Below are 23840 nucleotides of genomic sequence, written 5' to 3' on the forward strand. Positions count from 1 at the left end.
ATGCTTACCAATTTATGGAAGTATTTGACATTCTTTCCCCAACTGCTTTTAGTTTGTTTGTTGCCAGTCATCCAGTTTCACAACTTTGAAGCAGTTACAACTTATTTGGCCAAAGAGCAGTCTAAACATCCTTAGTTTTGCTCTTCTGTGATGTATTCCAATGAAGCCAAATGGAAAAACAAGGCTGAAGCCTCATTTAGCACAGAACTATACTGTTTTTCTCTGCAATAAAACCCAAAAAGCACCATCAAAACTCTAAGCCAAAGTGCACTGATTTGAAATGGGTATTTTAGTGAGTGATGGCATCGTGACCAAGGGAGACACCCTTTGTTTCCTCTCTGAAATCTACAATTTGTGGACATCCAGAACCCAACACAGGTTCCTGTGCTCCACACACTAAAAGGTCCATGCACCAGGACTTTGGAAGGTGGTCTCATTGGAATGTATAGGAGAGAAAGGGGGAGGAGGAAAGGGGGTGGTTCAGGAACAGACCCATCACTGCAGCAAGGCTGAACCTACAGCCCCAGCAAACACTGTAGTGATTGAGGAGTCAGGGTACAGCCCTCACAACACAGACCAGGGGCAGGGGCAACAGCTCAGAAGCATTCCTAACACACTCCCACCCACCGCCAAAATGCAGGTTCCTCCCCAATTTCACCACCACAGACCAGTAGTAGGAACAGAACCAAGTCTCCATGCCCCAAACAATAGCACAGTGCTGCCAGTGGTCATAGGAAATGAGGCAGCAGCCCCTTGGCCTAACAAATGGGATCCCCTCAACTGGTCCCATCCCCTGCCATGGTTGTTGTACCCTGAGACCCAGACAAGCCAGATCGAGCACCAACATCCACTACCCTGGTTGCCCCACATCCACTCCCATGTCCAAGGTTAAACCTCCCACACCTTGACTCATAACCTTGCCCTCCTCAAGATTAACTAGTACAGGTAAGAGAAAACAAAATCTGCCCTATACTAGAAACCAAAAACTACCATCTACTAGAACAGTGGCCGGCAAACCGCGGCTCACAAGCCACATGCAGCTCTTTGGCCCCTTCAGTTTTTGGCAAAGGCCAGCTTAGGAGTACAGTAATTAAGTTAATGACAATGTACCTACCTATATAGTTTAAGTTAAAAAAAAAATTTGTCTCTCAAAAGAAATTTTAATCGTTGTACTGTTGATATTAGGCTCTGTTGACTAATGAGTTTGCCGATCACTGTACTAGAAAACTAAAGAAAGACCTCAAATTGTCAACCTGCTGAAATGTGGAAAGCAAAATGTTCCTAAATAAGAAAAGTATTCACTACTTCAAATGCGCGAGCAGAGGAACAACCCATCAAGCAGCATGGACCACCAAGGTAACACTAACACAGGAAGACAATGAAAGTTCTCAGAAAGAAACTCAAAATAGCAGATGATTTTTCTATAAATGAGAAAGAAGTCAAAATAGCAGTCATGAAGAAATTCAATGAGATACAGAACTCTCAAAAGGCAGTTCAATGAGCTCAGAAATAAAATTAATGAACAGAAGGAGCACTTTACCAAAGAGATAAAAACTATACCAAGAACCAAACAAATTCTGGAGCTAAAGAACTCAATAAATGAGATGAAGGATGTATATATTAATAACTGATGCACAAAGAAATCTAGAGGCAATAACAAGACTGCCTAATGTGCTGCACCAGCACAGCCAAGGGTTTGGTGAGCCTGAGGGAGGGCCGGTGAAGGATGAAGAAAAGACAGACAAAGGTAATAAGCTGGGTCTAGGTCAGTGATGGGCAACCTTTTGAGCTTGGTGTGTCAAACTTCACCAAAAAACTGAGCATAACTCGGGTAGTGTGTCACTTTGAGGAAAAAACTAACTCCAAGACTAGTCGCAAATGTTTCATCCTCAGGAGCAGCAAATGTTTCATCCTCGGCATGCGGCCGCGTGTCATCAGAAATGGCTACGCATGTCAGTGCTGACACGCGTGTCATAGGTTCGCCATCACTGGTCTAGGTGGATCTTCTGTGGCTGGCTGAGGCCACAGAACAGATCCATACTGCAAGCTGATGGTTTATTTTATAGTCAGAGGTAAACAAGGTAATTTACAATGTTATTGAAAGTTTCACTTGTTTTGGCAGCACTTGCTGCACCTCCCACAGCCTATTAGCTACCCAGGAAAGATCTGGGGAGCAGTCACAAGATCAAGCTTAATTATGCTTAGAGGAGTATGTCCTCCAAGCTGGGACTTGTTTGCTACTTTGCCAGCAGGTCAGGCCAAGGCTTAACCCTATAACCGCTCCCTACAGCCTATCATTGTCATCTTAGTCATCAGTCATTCAAGGGCTGGCAAGATATGCAGACATAAGGGAACTTCATTTAAAAATGCAAATATAAAGCAATCTATATATAAAAAAGGCTAATATGCAAAGTGTCCCCTGGGGAGTTCTACTGGGAGACCAGGAGTTTGATCACTAGCTATGATGGGGGCTAACCACCAGGGGGAGGCATAGAACAAAGAAAGGCCCTGGCCAGCAGGTGGCAGCTGGAAAAGGGAGGCCCTGGCCTGCACCTGGCAGCCCAATAGCCCTGATTGCCAGCCAAGCTTAGGGACCCTACCCATGCATGCATGAATTCCATGCACAAGGCCACTAGTAAATTATAAATTCAAATATTTCTTTAGTTTAATTTTTTAGAAAATGTACAACTGCTCAGCAAGACATTTTATAAAAACCAAAATAAAAGGCAGTAATTAAAGTAGCAATTAAGAATGTTCTCTTACATAAAAAGATAACAAAACTTTTCACTTAAAATGAGAAATGAATCCTTTTGGTAGTATAAGTTTATTGAATTCATGAAAGATTCTCACAATAGGAATCAGCAAGTTTTCTATTACATACAAAACTTATTAGGGTTTTCAACAAAAGCTGTCCCCAGGAAGGGCCTCTTATTAGGAGTGCTTAGTGGTCTGTCTTGCTGCTTCTGAAACAAGGAGAAGTTCGGTGCTGATTCCTCTTAGCTGCTTCTTAGAACTGTGAAGATTATAAACAACAAATGCTTAGTATTTTATTTTCCCCTAAGAGATTTGCATTCATTTAGTAGCCACAGTAGTAAAGGAAATTTCCCATTACTTCGCATTTTAGCAATGAAAATTTATCAAAGCAGATTTACTATATTCACGAATAGGTTGTAAATTATTCTTAAAAAGTACCGATGTTTCTAAGACGTTGGGGGTGGGGATTCCTAACTAAGGAGTAATCCAAAGGGGGGAGGCTATCAGTGATGTAGACGGCTTCTCAGGTAATTCTCCCTGCCTTCTGGGAGGGCTGTACTTACCAGACCCCCTTCCACAGGGCCACCAGGCCTGCCCCATCGTGCCCATCACCACACTGATGTCTGTGTGCATGCATAGGTGCTCTTTAGCTAATCTCTTCCCCTTCCTTTCTCCATTACCCCCCTCCTCTCTGACATCTGACAGTCTGTTCCATGTATGAATGCCTCTGGTTCTATTTTGTTCATCCATTTATCTTGTTCCTTAAATTGCACACATTATTAAGGAGTTTCTATGGTATTTGTCTTTCTCTGACTTGCTTATTTTGCTTAGCAAAAAATCTTTTTTATTAGTATTCACACATTCTGATAACTCAAAGAATAATAAATCAATTAAAGTTCTTAAAATTGGACAATATAACTTCATAATTGTATAATTTTTTAATCCTGACTTTTATTTTTTCCTAGTAGTCTTGTATTTCATCAACTCATCTTAAAAATAAAATGACCCTCTAGTAAGAATCATTCCCTAAGATCAACTCAGTGATGTTAATGATGGAAACTAAAATACTGAAAGGAGAAACATGCCACCTTCCTTCCTGAAATCTACAGAACAAGCTGCTATTAAGGGAAGAAGGGGAAACACATACATTGCCTGTATCCAAAGTGTAATTTGCAGTAAAATGAAATAAAGCAAATTAAAGGTCATTAAATTAACCTGGAAAGTTTGCCTGACTTGTTCTAATCTGTATGTTAGATAAGGATTTGCATATTCTGCAAGCCTCTCTAGATGCCTTTCTTCTTCCTGGTGTCTTGCCCTACTCATTTCCATTTGTCTTCTGACTCTTATTGCTTCTTGTTTCCAACACTCTACTCTAGTCGTCATTTCATCACATTTCTTTCAAAGTACTTGGAATTCTATCTCCTGCTGAGCTGTATTTTCTTTAGGACAATGCATACATTTTGAATCTGCTATAAGCTCATCAGTCTGCATGAATAAAAGAATATAGTTTGGTTTTGAAGATATGGACACCTGTGTGAGATATTTTTTAATTTAAATTCCTTATAGTTTAACAGCATGAAATTCTGAAACAAATTCAATTGCAATAATATGTTATCTGCACTGTGGTAGTCTTAAAATGTGGAACTATGAGTTACTCAGAATCAAGGTCAAAGTTAAAATGACCAGGAATCCCAAAAATATATTTACCATCCTTGTCTTTGCCACACAATGTCTGCACTTGATTTTAGACTCTTTTTTTTTTCTATGACTTTTTCATGTCTCTCCTTCACAAAGTGACTATACATTGCCTCTTATTAGAAAGGCCCATTCCTCTTCCACCATCTTAACACATCATAATCTTTAAGAAAGTTTTAGAGATATCATATTGAGTTATTCAGGACTGAGTCACCAAATGCCTCCCAAAATAGCACTTTCAAAATGAGAATAATTAATGAATCTTTTATATTTGGATTCTAATAGCATTACTCTTTTACTGAACTACAAACTTTGATGCTAATTTGAATTGCATTCCAAGATGAAATGATTCCATGGTTTACTTTGTTACATCCCACAATATAAAGGAGCATGCTAAATAAAAACAACAACATCATCAACAACAGCAAACTTGCTGGAATGTCAGTGATAATGACTTGGGAAGAACTACTTCTCTTCAGATACAATGATTGTTTGGTAAGACAAGGTGAGTGATGCTGAGTTTTGAAGCACGTCTCCAGATTGTTTGGCACTTGTCCTTGAAATAGGTGCTGGCCTCAGTGCTAACTGGGTTCTGGTGAATAGGATATGGTGACTGCTGTGTGACTGCTATGTCTGGTGCCATCTGACCCTCTCCCTAGGGGAGCTCACCCTGAGAACCCAGAAACCATGTTGTGAAGAAAGCAGCAGCCCAGGCCACATGGTCAGTCCTCATTCAGGTGTCCAGCTGAAATTGCCCCAGTGAACATCCCAGCCAAAGTCTTCTACAACTGTCTAACCAGAGAGTGCACAAACATCAAGATGATTCCACTTCCCAGCTTCAAGTCATCCCAACTGGTGGTAAGTAGAAAAGAAATGACGTGGCCTTACTGCAGATTTGTGAACTAAGTAAATGCAATTTTAAGGTAGGAGGTGTGGAAATGGTTTATTAAATAGCAATATATAACTCGCAAAGATACTGATAGAAAAATAGAATGCTGACACTAAAAAAGAAACACACACACTCATTGGAGTGCCTTTGAACAGGAGGTGGGTGGAACCTGACATAATGTAGTGAAGCATGAAAATGAACACCAAGAGGGCCTCCAAGAAATGATGAGTGGAGGCCTCAGGGCTTCTGAGGAGGCTGAGAGCAAAGGATCCTGGGGAAATGAATAAAGTGACACTAAAGGAGGATGACAGGGATTCTCACTAGGAAGCAGCCAAAATTGAAATGAATGACAAAGATAAGCTAAAGAAAGACAATCCTATATAATAAAGAGGTAATGGGCAAATTAACCCTTATGCCCTCATAAGATGGCTGCCTATAACCAGATTGGCAGGGGTGTTAGTGAGGCACAACCAAATGACTGAACAAATAGGTTGCTTGGGGCGATAAGGCCAGGAGGGAGGTTAGTGAGGGATGACCAAATGACTAAAGGAGCAGGCTGCATAGGGCAGCCAGGCTGGTGGGGGGTGACAGATGTGGGTGATCAGGCCAGCGAGCGTACTGTTGGGGGCAACAAGGCTGACAAAGGGGGAAAATTGGGGGCAACCAGGCCGGTAGAGGGGGGAAGTTGGAGGTGACCAGGCCAGCAGGGGGTACAGTAAGGGGTGACCAGGCCAGCAGGGGAGGCAGTTAGGGGCAACCAGGCATGAAGGAAGGTGAGTGATTAAGAGCCAGCGTTCCAGGATTCTGAGAGGGGTATCCGACTGCCAGTTTAGGTCTTACCCCGGGATCAGTGTTGGACATCTCCAGAGGGGTCCCGGATTGGAAAGGTTGCAGGCTGGGCTGAGGGGACCTCCCTTTATGCACGAATTTCGTGCATTGGGCCTCTAGTTAAATATAAAAGAACCCAGATTTATGGGTTTCCAATATCCATTTTTCATTTATAGTTTCTCCCACATGTCCATTTGTCATATAATGCTAAAATAAAGAAATGGTTTCTGGGATAACATCAATTCCAGGGTGTTCCAGAAAAACATGGTCTAAGGATGAAGCCACGACATATAAAAGTACTTAAGACCTCTGAAACATTTATATGTTTCCTCAAATTCTGTTAAGGATTTTCAGAATGTAAGAATTTTAAAGGCACCATCCTACAACACCTCCAGAAAGCCCCAGGTGAAGAGCTTATCTGAAAACAATTTTTCAGGTAGTTCTTCTAATGCCATGAACCCCCCAAAAATTCATAGGAAACTCAAATCTTCTAAGAGAATTGTAGTAGCAGAAACCCTGCCTGCTAGCTCCTGAAGGGAGACCAAGACAGTACGCAGTAAAAAGAGGCCTGTGGGTCTTAGATGGTCCACAGGGAGGAAGCAGGCTGATACAAGAGATGCAAGCATAGGTCATTTCTTATGAAGAGGACAGAGCAAAGACTCAGAGGGCACAGGCAATATCCACAGAGAGGCATTCCATGGTTAGGAATAAGTTTTCCTTTCCTCGATGAGGAAACAGAAAATACTGTGAAATAATTTTAAATCTCAGTGGAAAAACCAGTGCAGCGTCCTGTGGCAACATTTAAATACCAGTTCTCCTCTGGCTTACTTCAAGCTTGCTTGTATTTTATACCACAACATTTCTCCACAGAAAACAAATTGGCTTTAAAATGTTGAGATTTCATATTGACGCATTTTTTTCTTCTTTTAATATTTTTTAATCCTCGCCCAAGCATAGTTTTCTATTGAGTTGTTTTAGAGAGAGTGGAAGAGAGAGGGAAGGAAACATCAATGGCCAGGGAGAAGGGTGAAACCCAGGTATGTGTCCTTGATCAGAATCAAATCCTGCTCTATCCACTGAGCCAAACCAGCGAGGGCTCAAATTGAGACATTTCTAAAGAGGAATGGTGATAATCCAGATTTTAATCTTCTCCTCCCCAGAGACAGTGAGTCTTTTGAAGTATGAGTTAAACACAATGAAGAAAATGTAAAACTCAGCAGATCCTTTTACTGGGATTTCATGGAATGGAAGTGATGTGGGAGGCACTGGGTTAGAGGTTAAAGGTTTGAATGTAGAAAAAAAGGAATGGGTGTTATACCATCATGTTACAGTGTCAGCAAAACATAAGCTAACCACAGGCTTTATCAAGATACAAAACAACTCCAAAAAAACAATCCACTATACTGTTTTTATTTATTATTACATAAGACAAGTGTTAACATGCAAGATGACTGGGAAAGAGTACTCATAAAATGTGATTTGGTACTGGCATAAGGACAGACTTACCCATCAATGAAGGGAGAATTTCAGCATTAACCCTCACCTTCATGGCCAAGTGCTTTTTGTCAAGAGCGCCAAACAAATCAGTTATTAATAGCCTTTTTAACAATTTGTACTGAGACAACTGGATATCCACATGCAAATAAATAAAATTATACCTGTACCTCGTACTGTATATCAAAATTAACTCAAAATATAAAAGCTGTAACTAGGAAACTCTTAAAAGAAAACATACATGTATATCTTCATGACTGGAATTGAGTATTTTTTAGATGTGAGAGTAAAAGACAAAAAAACATTAATTGAACTTCAGTAAAATAAAAAACTTCTGTGCTTTATAAAACAGCATCAGGAAAATAAAAAAGTGAGGTACTGAATGGGGAGAAATATTTGAAAATTCTTTATCTAATAAGTGGTTTGTATCTCTAGGATTAAGAACTCTTCAAATTCAATAATAAAAAGACAATTCACATCCTCCCCAGCACTTGTCATTTGTTGATTTGTTGATGATAGCCCTTCTAACAGGTGTGAGATGGTACCTCATTATTGTTTTGATTTGCATTTCTCAGATTATTAGTGACTTTCAGCATGTTTTCATATGTCTATTGGCCTTCTGTATATCCTCTTTCTAAAAGTGTCTATTTAGGTCCTTTGCCCATTTTTTGACTGGATTGTTTATCTTCCTTTTGTTAAGTTGTGTGAATTACCTGTAAATTTTGGAGATTAAACCCTTATCTGAAATATTATTGGCAAATATGCTCTCCCATGCAGTGGGCTTTCTTGTTGTTTTGTTGATGGTTTATTTTCAATGTAGAAGCTTTTTATTTTGATGTAGTCCAATGTGTTTATTTTTTCCTTAGTGTCATTGCCCTAGGAGCTGTATCCGTAAAGATATTGCTACAACATATGTCTGATATTTTGCTACCTATGGAGTCTTCTAAGATTTTAATGGTTTCCCATCTTACATTTAAGTCCTTTAACCATTTTGAGTTTGTTTATGTGTATGTTGTAAGCTGGTAATCTAGTTTCATTCTATTTTTCTATTTTTTTTTTTTGCATGTATCTGACCAAATTTCCCAGCACCATTTATTGAAGAGACTGTCTTGACTAAACGGACCATCCTGAACTGCTGGTGGGAAGGCAAACTGGTGCAGCCACTTTGGAAAACAGTATGGCTTTGCCTCAAAAAGTTAAAAATGGAACTCCCATTTTCCCCAGTACTCCCACTCCTGGGAATATATCTCAAGAAACGAGAAACACCAATCAGAAAGGATATATGCACCCGTATGTTCAAAGCAGCACAATTTACAATAGCTAAGATTTGGAAACAGCCTAAGGGCCAATCAGCAGATGAATGGATTAAAAATTATGGTACATCTCCACAATTGGAAAATTATACTGCTATAAAAATAAGAAACTTTTACCATTTTCAGCAGCATGGATGCAACTGAAGAGCATTATGCTAAGCAAAATAGGCCAGTTGGAGAAAGATAAATATGACATGATCTCACTCACATGTGGGATGTAATGATCAACATAAACTGATGAACAAAAATAGATCCAGAAACAAGGGCAAGGGAAGGGTGGTTATAGATCAACCAAAGGATTTGTATGCATGCACATTAGCATAACCAATGGAAACAGACACTGGGGCAGTAAAGGCCCACCCTTGGGGGTGGGAGTGGCCGGGAGTAGAAATGGTTGATATGGGGGGAAAGGAGACATATGTAAAACTTTAAACAATAAAAAAGATAATCCAATATAAATGGCCAAAGCAATTGAGTAGACAGATATTCAAAGAAAATATACAAATGAATATTAAGCATGTGAAAAGATGGTCAACATCATTAGTCAATAGAAAACTGCAAATCAAAACTAACATTAAGATGCCACTTCATACCCACTGGGATGGCTACAATCAAAAGACAGTTAGTGGCACGTTGGCAAGAATGTGGAGAAACTGGAACCCTCATACACTGTCAATGAAAATGCAAAGTGGTGCAACCACTGGGAAAACAGTCTGGCAGTTTCCTGTAAGGTTAAAGATATGATCTAGCAAATCCACTTATAACTACATTCCCAAGAGAATGAAAACATGTGTGCACATAAAAACTTGGACATGAATGTTCATTGCAGTATTCTTAACAACACCAAGAAGAGGAAATAACACAAAGGTTCATCAAATGATGAATAGATTTAAAAATATGTGGTCACTTCATACAATGAAATGCTGTTCAGCAATAAACAGAAATGAAGTACCAGTGATACATCTACAAAACAGCAGTACCTTGGAAACATTATGCTTCCTAAAATAGCAGTCCCGAGGGAGCACCTATTGTGTGATTCCACTGATATGAAATGTGCAGAACAGACAAATCTAGGGAGACTGAGAGGACCCAAGTGGTTCCCTAGGGCCAGGAAGAGTAGGGAAGTGGATCTGGAAGAGGGTGGTTGCTAAAGGGCACAGGGCTACATTTTAGGGAGATGAAAATGTCCTCAATGTGATTGTGATGATGCCTAACCAATGGACACAGAGAACAGGGGCGTTAGGGCATGAGTGGGGGTTTTTGGGGGATAATGGCGGGATAAAGACACATATGTAACACCTTAATCAATAAAGAAATTTAAAAAAACCTATTTGAATATAGAAAAAGCCACTGAATTGTACACTTTAAATGAGTGAACTGCATGGTACGTTGATTATGTCTCAATAAAGCTGCTTCTTAAAATTCTGTGATTTGGTGCTGGTGCCAGGGTTTAAGACATAGAGAGGTAAGCAGTAGGCCCTTTTTATGGAAAAATGATAAAGAAAAAAGCTGTTCTTTTCTCTGATGACAAGTCTATGAAATTAAGAGAAAAATCTATATTTCACTGTTCAAGCATTGAATGATATCTATGTCCCCAAATTGGGTAATTTTGGGGTCCCAAAACTGATTTATAATTACCTCTTTTTGGAACCTTCTAGTCTCCATTTCCATTTCTATTAGACTTGGTTTTGAAGTTCTGGGGAAACTGTGCTCTTCATTGAAATTCCTTTTTGGCATTTTAAGGGTTCTTGAAATCTGCAGAATTGTACAAAAGAAAAATGTCAAATTCTTTAAGAGTAAATATTCAGTGATTATTTAAGCAGATATTATGTTTCTTCATATAAAATAAACGAATCTATTAATTATGATCCTCTTTTTTTGTCCAAATCTCATTTTTTTGAAAACATACTAGCTAAATTATATATATATATATAGTAATATGCAAATTAGACTTGGAAACAAAAATAGTCATGACCAGCTCAGGAGGAGGGGCCAGGACAGGCCTGGAGCCTGAGAGAAAAACAGACAGGGCACCGCGCTCCCGCCCCAGAGCTTGAGAGAACAACACACAGAGGGGCCGGAGCAGAGACACAATCCCGCAGGGGGCTGGCCCCCAGCAGCTCCGCAGCTGCCTAGCTGGACTGCTGGGGCCAGGCCAAGCCAAGCTGTCCGGGGTTCCCAGGGTGAACAGGCCAACCCAAGCCTTCTGGTGGTCCCGTGGTGAAGAGACCAAGCCAAGCTGCCCAATGGTCCCATGGTGAAGTGACCAAGCTGCCCGTGGTTCCTGGTGAAGTCGCTCCGCTGACCAGTCTGAGTTATGGACCTGTTTGGGTGCATGGAGCACAGTCTGGGGCCTCTAGCCTGCAGGCACGGGAAGTCTCCCTCTTCCCAGAGTTAGCAGCACCAGCCCAGTCCTGACTGCAGGGGTGAGTTCCTGCAGGCTGGGGTTTGATCCCCAACACATTAGCTGTAGGAGACCAGTGCCTTTATTACTGCTGTGTGTCCACATTTTAATTGGACAAATGTCAGGCAGTCCCAGGCACCAGATTAGCAAAATCTTGCAGGAGGAGAATTCTGTCTGGGTTTCCGCAAATTCCCTCAGCCACTACTCACCCCTCTGTAAAGGTGCAGAATAAGTGAGGCCCCTTAAATAAAAATCAGAGGTCTCCAGCAATGGTGGGCCTCTCTCATCGCAGTCTTTGGACTGGATGACATTTGAGTATTTATCTAGGCACCATGACAGAGAGACACAAGCTCAAGTCATGATATCTGCCCTTAAAAAACTCACAATCTTATTAGAGCGAGTGGGTGATAAAAGCGCTTTAATAACATCAGAATGTAAGGCAACAATACAGAAAGAAACCGAGGCAATTGCTAGGTTGATTTTACAATAATTAGTACAAAGAGTATGGGCTGTGAATTAAATTTTAAAAAATATGTGTGGAAGTAGCTGCTTCATGAATATGGGACCCCTTCCTATTTTAAAGGAAGCTGAGTTCCATGTGAACTATGTACTACGCTATGATATCTGAGGCAGAGGACAAGGGAGGCCCTAAGTCAGTGATGGGCAACCTTTTGAGCTTGGTGTGTCAAACTTCGCCAAAAAACTGAGCATAACTCGGGTAGTGTGTCACTTTGAGGAAAAAACTAACTTTAAGACTCTAGTCGCAAATGTTTCATCCTCAGGAGCAGCAAATGTTTCATCCTCGGCATGCGGCCGCATGTCATCAGAAATGGCTACGTGTGTCAGTGCTGACACGCATGTCATAGGTTCGCCATCACTGCGCTAAGTCTACTATGCTTTGGTATTTGAGTCATTATTTATTGTTCAATGTGATTTATTTCTGTATGCCTCAGTTTTGTAATAGTTAAATTACTAGAATAATACATTTGCTATAAAATATTACTAGAAGAGCAAATGATCTTTTGCTCATTTATTGTTATTTTCTATAAATGAACACAATCTCTGGTAGGCTAAAGTGATAGGTATTATAGAATTATTCTTATACAGAGACCTACAGGCTTGATTACAAGCGAGGCTTACTATCACAACTCAAATTTATTGCTTAAAAAATGGCAGGGAGCCAACTAGAAACTGAATCAAATATAAGTCCTTGAAGGGCTAATGTAAATTGGATAAGTTTCGCTATTACAAGAGCAACAAGAAAAAATTCAGTTGCAAGAATGTGAAGCATATTGCACCCATTCTAAGTTGCTGCTGAAGAAAAAGGAATGGTATACTATGAAAATACTTAATACAGATTGTAAAGAGATTTGTTTAAAGAGGATTTCCTGGAGTAGATGGTATTTCAATTAAATTTTTTAAATGTGAAGAAGTTAGCTAGATAAGAAAAAGGTGTAGGCTTCACGAAGAGGGTGCAGGCGAGGCTGAGGGAATACCCATGTGCACGAATTTTGTCCACTGGGCCTCTAGTAATCCTATCAAATAAAAGAGTAATATGCAAATTGACCATCAGTCACTCCAACACACGAGATGGTCCCCCCCATGTGGTCAACGATGGCTGCCACCATGTGGACACAAGATGGCTGTCACAAGATGGCTGGCAGGTAAGGGCAGTTGGGGGCAACCAGGCCTGCAGGGGAGGGCATTTTGGGGCAATCAGGCCTGCAGTGGAGGGCAGTTGAGGGGGACCAGGCCTGCAGGGAAAGGCAGTTGGGAGTGATCAGGTCTGCATGAGAGGACAATTATGAGGGACAAGGCCTGCAGGGGAGGGCAGTTAGGGGTAACCAGGCTAGCAGGGGAGGGCAGCTAGGGGCAATCGGGGCAGCAGGGGAGCAGTTAGGCGTTGATCAGGCTGACAGGGGAGTGGTGGGGTGATCAGGCTGGCAGGCAGAAGCAGTTAGGGGCAATCTGGCAGGCTGGCAGACAAGTGATTGGGAGCCAGCAGTTCAAAATTGTGAGAGGGATGTCCGGCTGCCCATTTAGGCCTGACATTTTGAAAGAAGCTCAATTACCCTTTGAAAAAGATGTGCCAATTTCATCTACAGTAGTGCATGAGAATGCCTTTCCTCCAATGAGAAAATTCTGGTTTTATTTTTTAAATACAATAATCATCATTATAAGTTCAAAAAAAAGATATCTTCCTGTTTGTTCATTTGCATTTTCTGATTACAAAGCAAGGTTCACTCTAGTATAAATATAAAATTTGTTAATCATGAATATTAGCTCAACTTGAATTTGTTTTACAGGAAAAGAATAATTACCTACTATTAAATACTGCTATAGGCTTACCTATCTGAATCGTCATTCTCCACAATAGGAAACTGGTGCTTATCACTTTGCTCACTGTTGCTTTTCTGTCTCACACCAATACTGTCAGTGTCATCATCAGCCACATCATACATATTTCCTGACACTTCCCTCTTACTACTTTTCTGTTCCTTCTTTTCTTCAACCTTTGATGAAAGTTTGATATTAAGGATGTTGTGATTACCTTATACATTAAAAAGACTGTGTTTTCATTACTTATATCATTTGGCTTTATCATTTAGCTTTGCTATTACCTTATTCATTAAGAAGAGTGTGTTTTCATTAATTTTATCATTTGGTTGCTGGTTATCAGTTTGTTCACTGTTACTTTGCTGACTCAATCCATCACTGTCAGTGTTATCATGAGCACCATCATACATGTTTCCTGACACTTACCATTTACTCCATTTCTGTTCCTTCTTTTCTTCAACATTTGATGAAAGATTTATATGAAGGATATTGTTATTACCTTATTTATTTAAAAGACTGTGCCATTACCTCTAAGAATAGGAAGAAGACAGGGATGCCCACTTTCACCACTCCTGTTCAACAAAGCACTGGAAAGTGATAGCCATAGCGATGACTACTTCATAGCAAGAAGTAGAAACGAATGGCCTCCAAATTGTAAAAGAAAAAGTAAAACTGTCATTCAGAGATGACATGATATTGCATATAAAATAAACCCTAAAGACTCCACCAAAAAACTATTAGATTTAATAAATAAATTTGGTAACATAGCAGGATTCAAAATTAATACCCAGAAATCTATGGCATTTTTATATACCAATAATAAACTCACAGAAAGAGATACTAAAAAAAAAAGTCCTTTTACCATGGCAACAACAAAAAAATTAAGATTCCTAGGAATAAGCTTAACTAAGAAGGTAAAAGACCTGTATTCAGAAAACTACAGGACATTGAAAAAAGAGATAGAAGAAGATATAAACAAATGATAGAATATACCCTGTTCATGGATTGGTAGAATCAACATCATTAAAATGCCCATACTTTACAAAGCAATCTATACATTCAACGCAGTCCCCATTAAATCACCAATGGCAGCCCTAACTGGTTTGGCTCAGTCGATAGAGCATCAACATGCAGACTGAAGTGCCCCAGGTTTAATTCTGGTCAAGGGCAAATGCTCCAGTTGTGAGCTCAATCCCCAGTAGGGGTCATGCAGGACGCAGCCAATCAATGATTCTCTCTCATAATTGACGTTTCTATGACCCCCTCCTTTACCCTTCCTCTCTCAAATCAATAAAAATACATAAAAAATAACAACAGCATATTTCACAGACCTAGAACAAACACTCCAAAAATTTATATGGAATAAAAAAAGGACCCCGGAATAGCCACAGCAATCCTGAGAACAAACAAAGTTAGAGGGATGACAATACCCAATACCAAGTTATATTACAAAGCCACTCTTCTAAAACCTGCCTGGTACTGGCTCAAGAACAGACATAGAGACCAAAGGAACCGAACAGAGAACCCAGAAATTGACCCAAGCCATTATGCTCAATTAAAATTTGACAAAGAAGGCAAGAGCATACAATGGAGTCAAAACAGTCTCTTCAATAAATGGAGTTGGGAAAATTGGACAGATACGTGCAAAAAAATGAAACTATACCACCAACTTACAGCATACACAAAAACAAACTCAAAATGCATAAAACACTTGTAAGATTGGAAGTCATAACAATCCTACATGAATCCATAGACAGCAAAATAGCAAACATATCTCCTCGAAATATGTTTACTGATACAACTCCTAAGACAATGAAAATTGAGCAGAAAATAAACAAATGGGACTACATCAAAATAAAAAGCTTCTGCAGAGCAAAAGAAACCATCAACAAAACAAGAAAGCCCACTGCATGGGAGAAGATCTTGCCAATGATATTTCTGATAAGGGTTTGATCTACAAAATTTACAGAGAAATCATACAATTTAACAAAAGAAAGATAAACAATCCAATCAAAAAATGAGCAAAGGACATAAAAGATACTTATCGAGAATGGACATAAGAAGGCCAAGAGGCATATGAAAACATGCTCAAAATCACTAATCATCCAAGAGATGCAAATCAACAACAATGAGGTACCATCTCACACCTGCCAGGATGGATATCATCAACAAACGACAAGTGTTGGTGAGGATGTGGAGAAAAAGAGAACCCTGATACACGGCTGGTGGGATTGCAGACTGGTGCAGCCACTGTGGAAAACAGTATGGAGTTTTCTCAAAAAATTAAAAATGGAACTCCCATTTGATCCTGTAATCACACTTCTAAGAATATATCCCAAGAAATTAGAAACACCAATCAGAAAGGATATATGCACCCCTATGTTCACAGCAGCACAATTTACAATAGCTAAGATTTGGAAACAGCCTAAGTGTCCATCAGCAGATGAGTGGATTAAAAACCTGTGGTGGTAAGTCTACACAATGGAATACTATGCTGCTATAAAAAAGAAGGAATTCTTAACATTTGCAATAGCATGGATGGACCTGGAGAGCATTATGCTAAGTGAAATAAGCCAGTCAGAGAAAGATAAATATCACCGGATCTCATTCATTTGTGGAATGTAATGAACAGTGTAAACTAATGAACAAAAATAGGTCCAGAGACATAGAAGCATAAACAGACCAATTAGCATTGGAGAAAAAGAAGGGGAGCGGGAAAGGGAAGGAGAGAGGGTAAGAAATCAATTAAAGGACTTGAATGCATGCATATAAGCATAACCAATGGATACAGACAGTAGGGGGGCAGGAGTGGCCAGGGAGGGGTTAATATGGGAGAAAGGAGACATGTAATATTTTCTTTAAACAGAACTTTCAGAAAAATAAATGTTTGGTAATAGACAACACAAAATACTAGAGGACACACAACCATGGGTTCAACTGGCTGGAGAAATGCTTCATCTTCTCCTGGTATTCTTTTCCAAAAGGATCTTGCTCTTACACGCCAACTCATATTTCACACTGAAAGTAGAGCATTTGGGTTTAGGATAATGTACTTAAAAGAATAGCTATACCACATTCATGGCTAACACCTTCCTTCCTTCCTTCCTTCCTTCCTTCCTTCCTTCCTTCCTTCCTTCCTTCCTTCCTTCCTTCCTTCCTTCCTTCCTTCCTTCCTCCCTCCCTCCCTCCCTCCCTCCCTCCCTCCCTTCCTTCCTTCTTCAATATGAAAGTACTTTAAAATTAAGTGCACCGGCTTTCTGGTTATACCAAGTACATGGGCCTGCAAAGACATTATGTCAAGACCCAGCTGGCAGGGTCATTTCCTCAAGCCTGTGAAAAAGGCAATTTTGCTCTCACAGCTGGACCCCCTGTATGAAGACATTTAGGAAAATGCTGCTGGAGAGTCACTTGCCAGACTGTTGCTTCTGCTGCCCTCCCTGTGATGAGGCCCACTTCCCCTTAAGTAGAGTTCAGCTGGATCACACCCACAGGCTCCAGGCTCTGCAAGCTGCCTGTGCGGGTGGGCACTGGAGGCTCAGCTGGCCAGTGGCCATACAGGGCTGTGCCCGCCTCTCCCTGGGCTCTCTGCTTGGCACTGCAAACCCCAGGACGCAGGTGCAGTCCCTCAGCAGCTGCAGTCCCTCCACCTTCCTGTTTGTAGGCCCTTCCTTTACCGCCGCCCCACCCCCTGCCCAGGGCCCCAAGGAGGACTCTGGAGTCTGTGTTCCTGTGCCTGGTGCCCACAGGACCCAGACACCGGAAATAAAAACCCCAGGACTCTATACTGACCCCTGTCCTCATGGGCCCACCACCCTCCTCGTCCAGGTCACGCAGGGACTTCCAGGGCCCTGGCGGCCTTGATGCCTGAGAGGAGAAAGGCACTGACCTCAGCACCTTCCCCCCAGGAGGCCACAGAACCCGCCCCCCGCCCCTAAGAGCCCGGGGATCCTCCTCCCCCTCTCCCATGTTAATTAAAGTCCTGGGAGGGCTGCTCCCTGGACCTACCAGTTCAGTCTCCACAAACAAGAAAGGGTGTGATGGAGGAAAACGGCCGCCTCTCCTTCCTTCTCCTCCCAGAATGCTGGCAGCAGGGCGCATGCGCAGCAACGGTCCAGGACAAGACTGAAGTGCGCATGCCCGGCAATGGGCTTGGTCCCCACTGGGCTTGCACAGCCACTTGGGCCATGCAGTGAGACTTGTCATTTTAATTTCTTTTTTTTTTAATTTCTTAACTTTTTATAGAATTGGGCAAATTAAAATAGAATAAGTTAACAAGTATTTTTTCAAAAAATTGTGTTTTGTACAAAAATACTGTCAAAATTTCCTAAAAAGCTTTCAATACTGAATATAACTATTAGCACAGGGGGAACAAATAAAAATCTGTGGTCCTGCAGCCTGGCCTGCATGCGCCATCGCCAGGGAGGCCTGGGAGACCATGGAGGAGGAGGAGGCAAGGCTCCAGGAAGGCCAGGGCCCCAGCCCTGCCATTCACAGGAAAGGTAGGCAGAAGCCCGAAGTCCTTGCTCCTGGGTAGGCAGTGAACGCCCAGGAAGGGGACCGCTCCTGAGGGCAGGAAGCTGTGGCTTAAAAGGGCAGCCCTTGCAGGGCCATCACTCCCTCCCATGGTCCCCAGCCTCCCAGAGAACTTCTATTCCACCCCCGCCCTGTCCCACTGCCTGAGCGAGGCATCAGGCCACAGCCCTGGGCTCTGCTGCAGCTGACTCAGCTGTGCTGCGGGGCTGGCCTGGCCTGCAGCCTGGGCTCCCGGCACCATCCCGGTGACACTACAGCCAGGCAGCAGCTGACCACTAGGACAACCCGACTTCTCAGAATGGTGGAGAGCTTCTTCCACTGCTCACCAGCATCATGGAGGACAACCTGGTGCAGGACCTTAAGACCCAGGAGAGCGAGGAGCAGAAGCAGAAGTGGATGCGCGGAATCCTGCGGATCATCAAGTCCTGCAACCATGTGCTGCGCCTGTTCTTCCCCATCTGGCACCTCAAAGGCTCCTGGGAGGTCATCCAGGGCTACCAGGTCCAGCACCGCCTGCACTGCACGCCCTGCCTGGGAGGGAGGTATTCGTTCCAGCACTGATGTGAGTGAAGATGAAGTGAAAGCTTTGGCTTCTCTGATGACATATCAGTGTGCAGTGGCTCATGTGCCATTTGGAGGTGCCAAAGCTGGTGTTATGATCAACCCCACGAACTATACTGATAACGAGTTGGAAAAGATCATACGGAGGTTTACCATGGAACTGGCCAAGAAGGGCTTTATTGGTCCAGACATTGGTGTGCCTGCCCCAGACATGAGCAGGGGGAGCGAGAGATTACTTGGATTGCAGACACCTGTGCTAGCACCATCGGGCACTAGGATATTAATGCCCATGACTGTGTGACTGGCAAGCCCTTCAGTCCAGGGATGGATCGCTGCTACTGGCCAGGGAGTTTTCCATGGAATCAAAAACGTCATCAATGAAGCTTCTAACATGAGTATTTTAGGAATGACACCAGGGTTTGGAGAGAAAACATTTGTTGTTCAGGGATTTGGTAATGTGGGCCTTCACTCTGTGAGGTATTTGATGGCTTTGGTGCTAAATGTGTTGGTGGTGGTGAATCTGATGAGAGTCTATTGAATCCACATGGTATTGACCCAAAGTAATTGGAAGACTTCAAATTGAAGCATGGATCAATCGTGGGTTTCCCCAAGGCAGAGCTTTATGAAGGGAGCATCTTAGAGGCCAACTGTGACATACTGATCCCTACTGCCAGTGAGAAGCAGCTGACCAAGTCCAGGTACCCAGAATCTAAGCCAATATCATCGCTGAAGGTGCCAATGGGCCAACAATGCTAGAAGCGAATAAGATTTCCCTGGATAAGAACATGGTTCTTCCAGATCTCTACCTGAATGCTGGGGTAGGCGGGAGTGGGGTGGGCGGGGCTTACTGTATCTTACTTTGAATGGCTAAAGAAATGAAATCATGTCAGTTATGGCGATTTGACCTTCATATGTAAATGGGATTCTAACTACCATTTGCTCATGTTGGTTCAGGAGAGTTTGGAAAGGAACTTTGGAAAGCATGGTGAAACTATTCCTGTTGTGTCCACATCAGAGTTCCAAGACAGGATATCAGGGGCATCTGAGAAAGACATTGTACACTCTGGCTCAATCTACACCATGGAGCTATGGAACCAGGGAACTCATGGGAACAGCCATGAAATATAACCTGGGATTGGACCTAAGAACAGCTGCCTATGTCAATGCCATTGAGAAAGTCTTCAAGGTGTACAATGAATCCTGTATGAACACATTTAGGAAAATGCTGCTGGAGAGACACTTGCCCGACTGTTGTTTCAGCCGCAGAAGGGCAGCAGATAGGGTCCTAAACTTAGACCAGCACAAGTTTAAATGTAACCACAGATCTTTCTCTCATTGCTTATTAGACAATGGGCAACATTCCATAGGTTAATCCAAATGACCCCCTTAAGGAAAAAGAAATTAAAGTTAGGGGATCATGTGCAAAACAAAAAGTAGATGCCAGAGAGCCATTTGGATCTATCAGCAAAAGAACTCAATTCTATAGATTATAAACAAAAATAAATGCTGTTTCTTTTTATACATTTTATTCTTTTAAAATAAAATAAGTACATGCTGCTGTAATAAAATTGCCTTTAATCACTTACTAAGCCTAACTTTTTCTAAGCAGAGAAAGCCTATAAACATAATGAATGAAAAAGCTAGTATTTTTATAACATAAAACAGTATCATTTATAGTTTATCAGTACTATGCTGTCCAACAAAACAAAAAGCCCAATGGAGAGTTATCTTCTTTCCTATCATTGCATAGCAAATGATGGAGCCTATTTCTGTTGTGTGAGACTGTCAGAATTTAGTAACCACACTGATGACATATATTCCAAATAATACAGTAAACTCCTTGTGTTAATTAATTGCTCTTCTTTTTTTCAAAGTCTATTGTGTTGACTGTTTGAACAAAAACTCAAGTAGAGTATCCCAGGGAAAGAAAAACAAACATACAAAAATGTTGGGCTCCCTCTTTGGAGTCTGGCTGGCAGCTATGAGCATTGCCAATAATGGCCAAATTCACACTGACTTTGTGTCCCCTTCCAGACGCCTCCGGGCTCACAAGATTTAATTGTGAGCATCTTTTCCCCATATTGGTAGCTTGAAATTAGCCATGGCGTGGGGGGGAGTATTTCCATCATAGAAATTGGCAAATACTACAAATCAAGACTCTTCTTTAATCAGTTGTTAAACATTTATCACATGTTGTAAGTCAACAGATAGCTTCCTCACCTCTAGCTCCTAGATCTCAGAAAAGGAAGAGGTTCTGTGGACTAACTCTGCTTATGGGATTGGTCATTTGCTCCTGAATATGTGGACCTTTATTTTTAATGCTCTTCTAGGTTGCCAAGAGTAAGGTGGAAGATGACATCGACAGAGCAGTTGATGTAGGCTATCAACTTATTGATCTGGCTTATATGTACCTAAATGAAGAAGAGATTGGGAAAGCCATTGGGACGAAAATTGTCAATGGCACTGTGAAGAGAGATGACATATTCTGCACTTTGAAGGTGCTCTGTAGATTTTCAGATGTACCTGAGGGAAGCTCATTCTTAGCTGAATAGTTTCTTGGCAAATATCTCCTCTCATTGTTTAAATGTTGATTCACTCTCAGACCTTGTTAGACTTATTAGAAACTAGTGGCCCAGTGCATGAAATTCGTGCATGGGGGGAGGCGAAGTTCCTCAACCTGGCCTGAACCCTCTCCAATCTGGGACCCCTCAAAGAATGTCCTACTGCTGGTTTACAGAGATTGGGCCGAAACCAGCAGTTGGACATCCCTCTCGCAATGCGGTAGTGCTGACTCCTAACTGCTCACTTGCCTGCCTGCCTGATTGCCCCTAACTACTCTGCCTGCTGGCCTGCTTGCCCCCAACTGCCCGCTGCCAGCCTGGTCACCCACAACTGTCCTCCATGCCAGTGTGCTTGCCCCCAACTGCCTCCCCTGCCAAACTGCTCCCCCCCGACGCCTCCCCCCCCTCTGCTGGCCTGCTCACCCCCACCTTCCCTGCCCCCTGCTGGCCTGCTCACTCCAAAGGGCGCCCCCACTGTCCTGATTATCTCCAACTGACCCCGACTGATGGCCTGCTTGCCCACAACCTGCCCCCCTGCTGGTCTTCTCACCCTCAAAGGCCCCGCCCCCCACCAGCCTCATCACCCACAACTTCCTTCTCCTCTTGGCCTCTAACCACCTCTACATTGGCCCTGACACCATAGCTTTGTACAGAAGGTCTCCTAGAAGGTCTCCCAGGCTAATTAGCATATTAATTTTTAATTAGTATAGAAAGAGGCCTGGTGCATGGGTGGGGGCCGGGTGGTTTGCCTTGATGTGTGTCCAGGATCAGGGTGGGGGTTCCCTTGGGGTGTGGGGCAGCCTGGGCAAGGGGTCTGTGGTGGTTTGCAGGCCGGCCATGCCCCCATGGGGTGAGGGTTCACGCTGGGGGTGTGTGCCTAGCCTGGATGAGGGAATGAGTGCTATTTTCAGGCTGGGCACACCCACTTAAGAGTGGGGGGTCCCGCTGGGGTGCCTGGCCAGCCTGGGTGTGGAGCTGAGGGCCATTTTCAGGCTGGCCACACCCCCTTCAGGGTGGGGGTCCATGCTGGCGTGCCTGGCCAGCCTGGGTTTGGGCCTGATGGCTGTTTGCAGGATGTACATGGCCCCCAGCAACCCAAGCTCCTAGCCACTCGTTTTTTTCCTTCTTTTTTTTTTTTTTTTTTTTTTCAGTTCCTTTTGAGCAGAGGCCAGGACAGGCTGGAAGCAAGTATGTGGAATTTATTTATCTTCTATAATTGAAACTTTACAGCCTTGAGTAGAGGCCAGGGCTAGCCAGGGCAGGCAGGAAGCTTGGCTTCCTACATCGCCAGGGTCAACCCAAGCCTCCTGCTCAATCCAGCTCCATGGCTGTCACCATCTTTGTTGTGTTAATTTGCATACTTGCTCTGATTGGCTGCTGGGTGTAGCAAAGGCACAGTCAATTTGCATGTTTCTCATTTATTAGTGTAGATTGGCAAACACCAATGACAAAGTAAGAATCTTAAAAGCAGCCAGAAAGAGAGAGAAAGTTACATACAAACGAACCCCCATCAGAATAGCAACTGCTTTCTCAACAGAAACACATCAGGCCAGAAGGGAATGGAATGAAATCTAGAAAGTCATGCAAAGGAAGGATCTGAATCCAAGAATACTGTACCCAGCAAGGCTACCAATCTAATTGGAGGGTGAAATCAGGATCTTCACAGACAAAAAAAGGACTATGGGAGTTTATCACCACCAAACCAGCACTGTAAGAAATGCTAAAGGGTCTGCTGTAAAAAGAAGAAATAAGAAGCAATGAAGGAACACAGAGATAAAGAATAAAAATGGTGACAAACAAGTACCTATCAATAATAACTTTAAATTCAAATGGATTAAATGCCCCATCAAAAGACATAGGGCAATTGAGTGGATAAGAAAACATGACCCATATATCTGCTGTCTACAAGAAACCCACCTCAGAAAAAAAGACTCACCCAGACTGATGGTGAAGGAATGGAAAAGCGTTTTTTGGGCGAATGGAATTGAAAAACAAAGCTGGGGTAGCAATACTTATATCTGACAAATTAGATCTCAAAGTGAAGGACATAAAAGGAGATAAGGAAGGCCACTTCATCATACTTAAGGGAGCATTCCAACAAGAAGAAATAACTCTGGTAAACATATATGCACCCAATATAGGAGCACCCAAATACATTAAAAAAAACTTCTGGAGGATATCAAGGGAGAGATTGAGAGTAATAAAATCATAGTAGGGGACTTTTATACCCCACTAACAACACTGGATAAATTCTCAAAACAAAAAATCAGCAAAGAAACATCAATCCTAAATCACTCACTAGATCAGATAGAATTGACATCTTCAGAGCATTTCACCCCAAAGCCACAGAATATGCATTCTTCTCAACTGCACAAGGGTCATTTTCAAAGATAGACCATATACTGGGTCACAGGCAAAGTCTCTTCAAATTCAAGAAGATAAAAATCATATCAAGCATCTTCTCAGATCAC

The 23840-nt window shown here is 42.3% G+C and overlaps 1 pseudogene across 1 annotated transcript; it reads left to right on the plus strand.

Annotated features, from left to right (window-relative positions):
* The first annotated feature begins 18580 nt into the window (after positions 1–18580).
* Positions 18581–21360, plus strand: LOC307102628 (glutamate dehydrogenase 1, mitochondrial-like; annotated as a pseudogene). Its single transcript has 2 exons — positions 18581–20090; positions 21139–21360. The product of its transcript is annotated as a glutamate dehydrogenase 1, mitochondrial-like (transcript).
* The last annotated feature ends 2480 nt before the right edge of the window (positions 21361–23840 follow it).

The sequence above is a fragment of the Cnephaeus nilssonii genome (assembly GCF_951640355.1).
Source record: "Cnephaeus nilssonii genome assembly, chromosome: 1".
NCBI classification, from domain to species: domain Eukaryota; kingdom Metazoa; phylum Chordata; class Mammalia; order Chiroptera; family Vespertilionidae; genus Cnephaeus; species Cnephaeus nilssonii.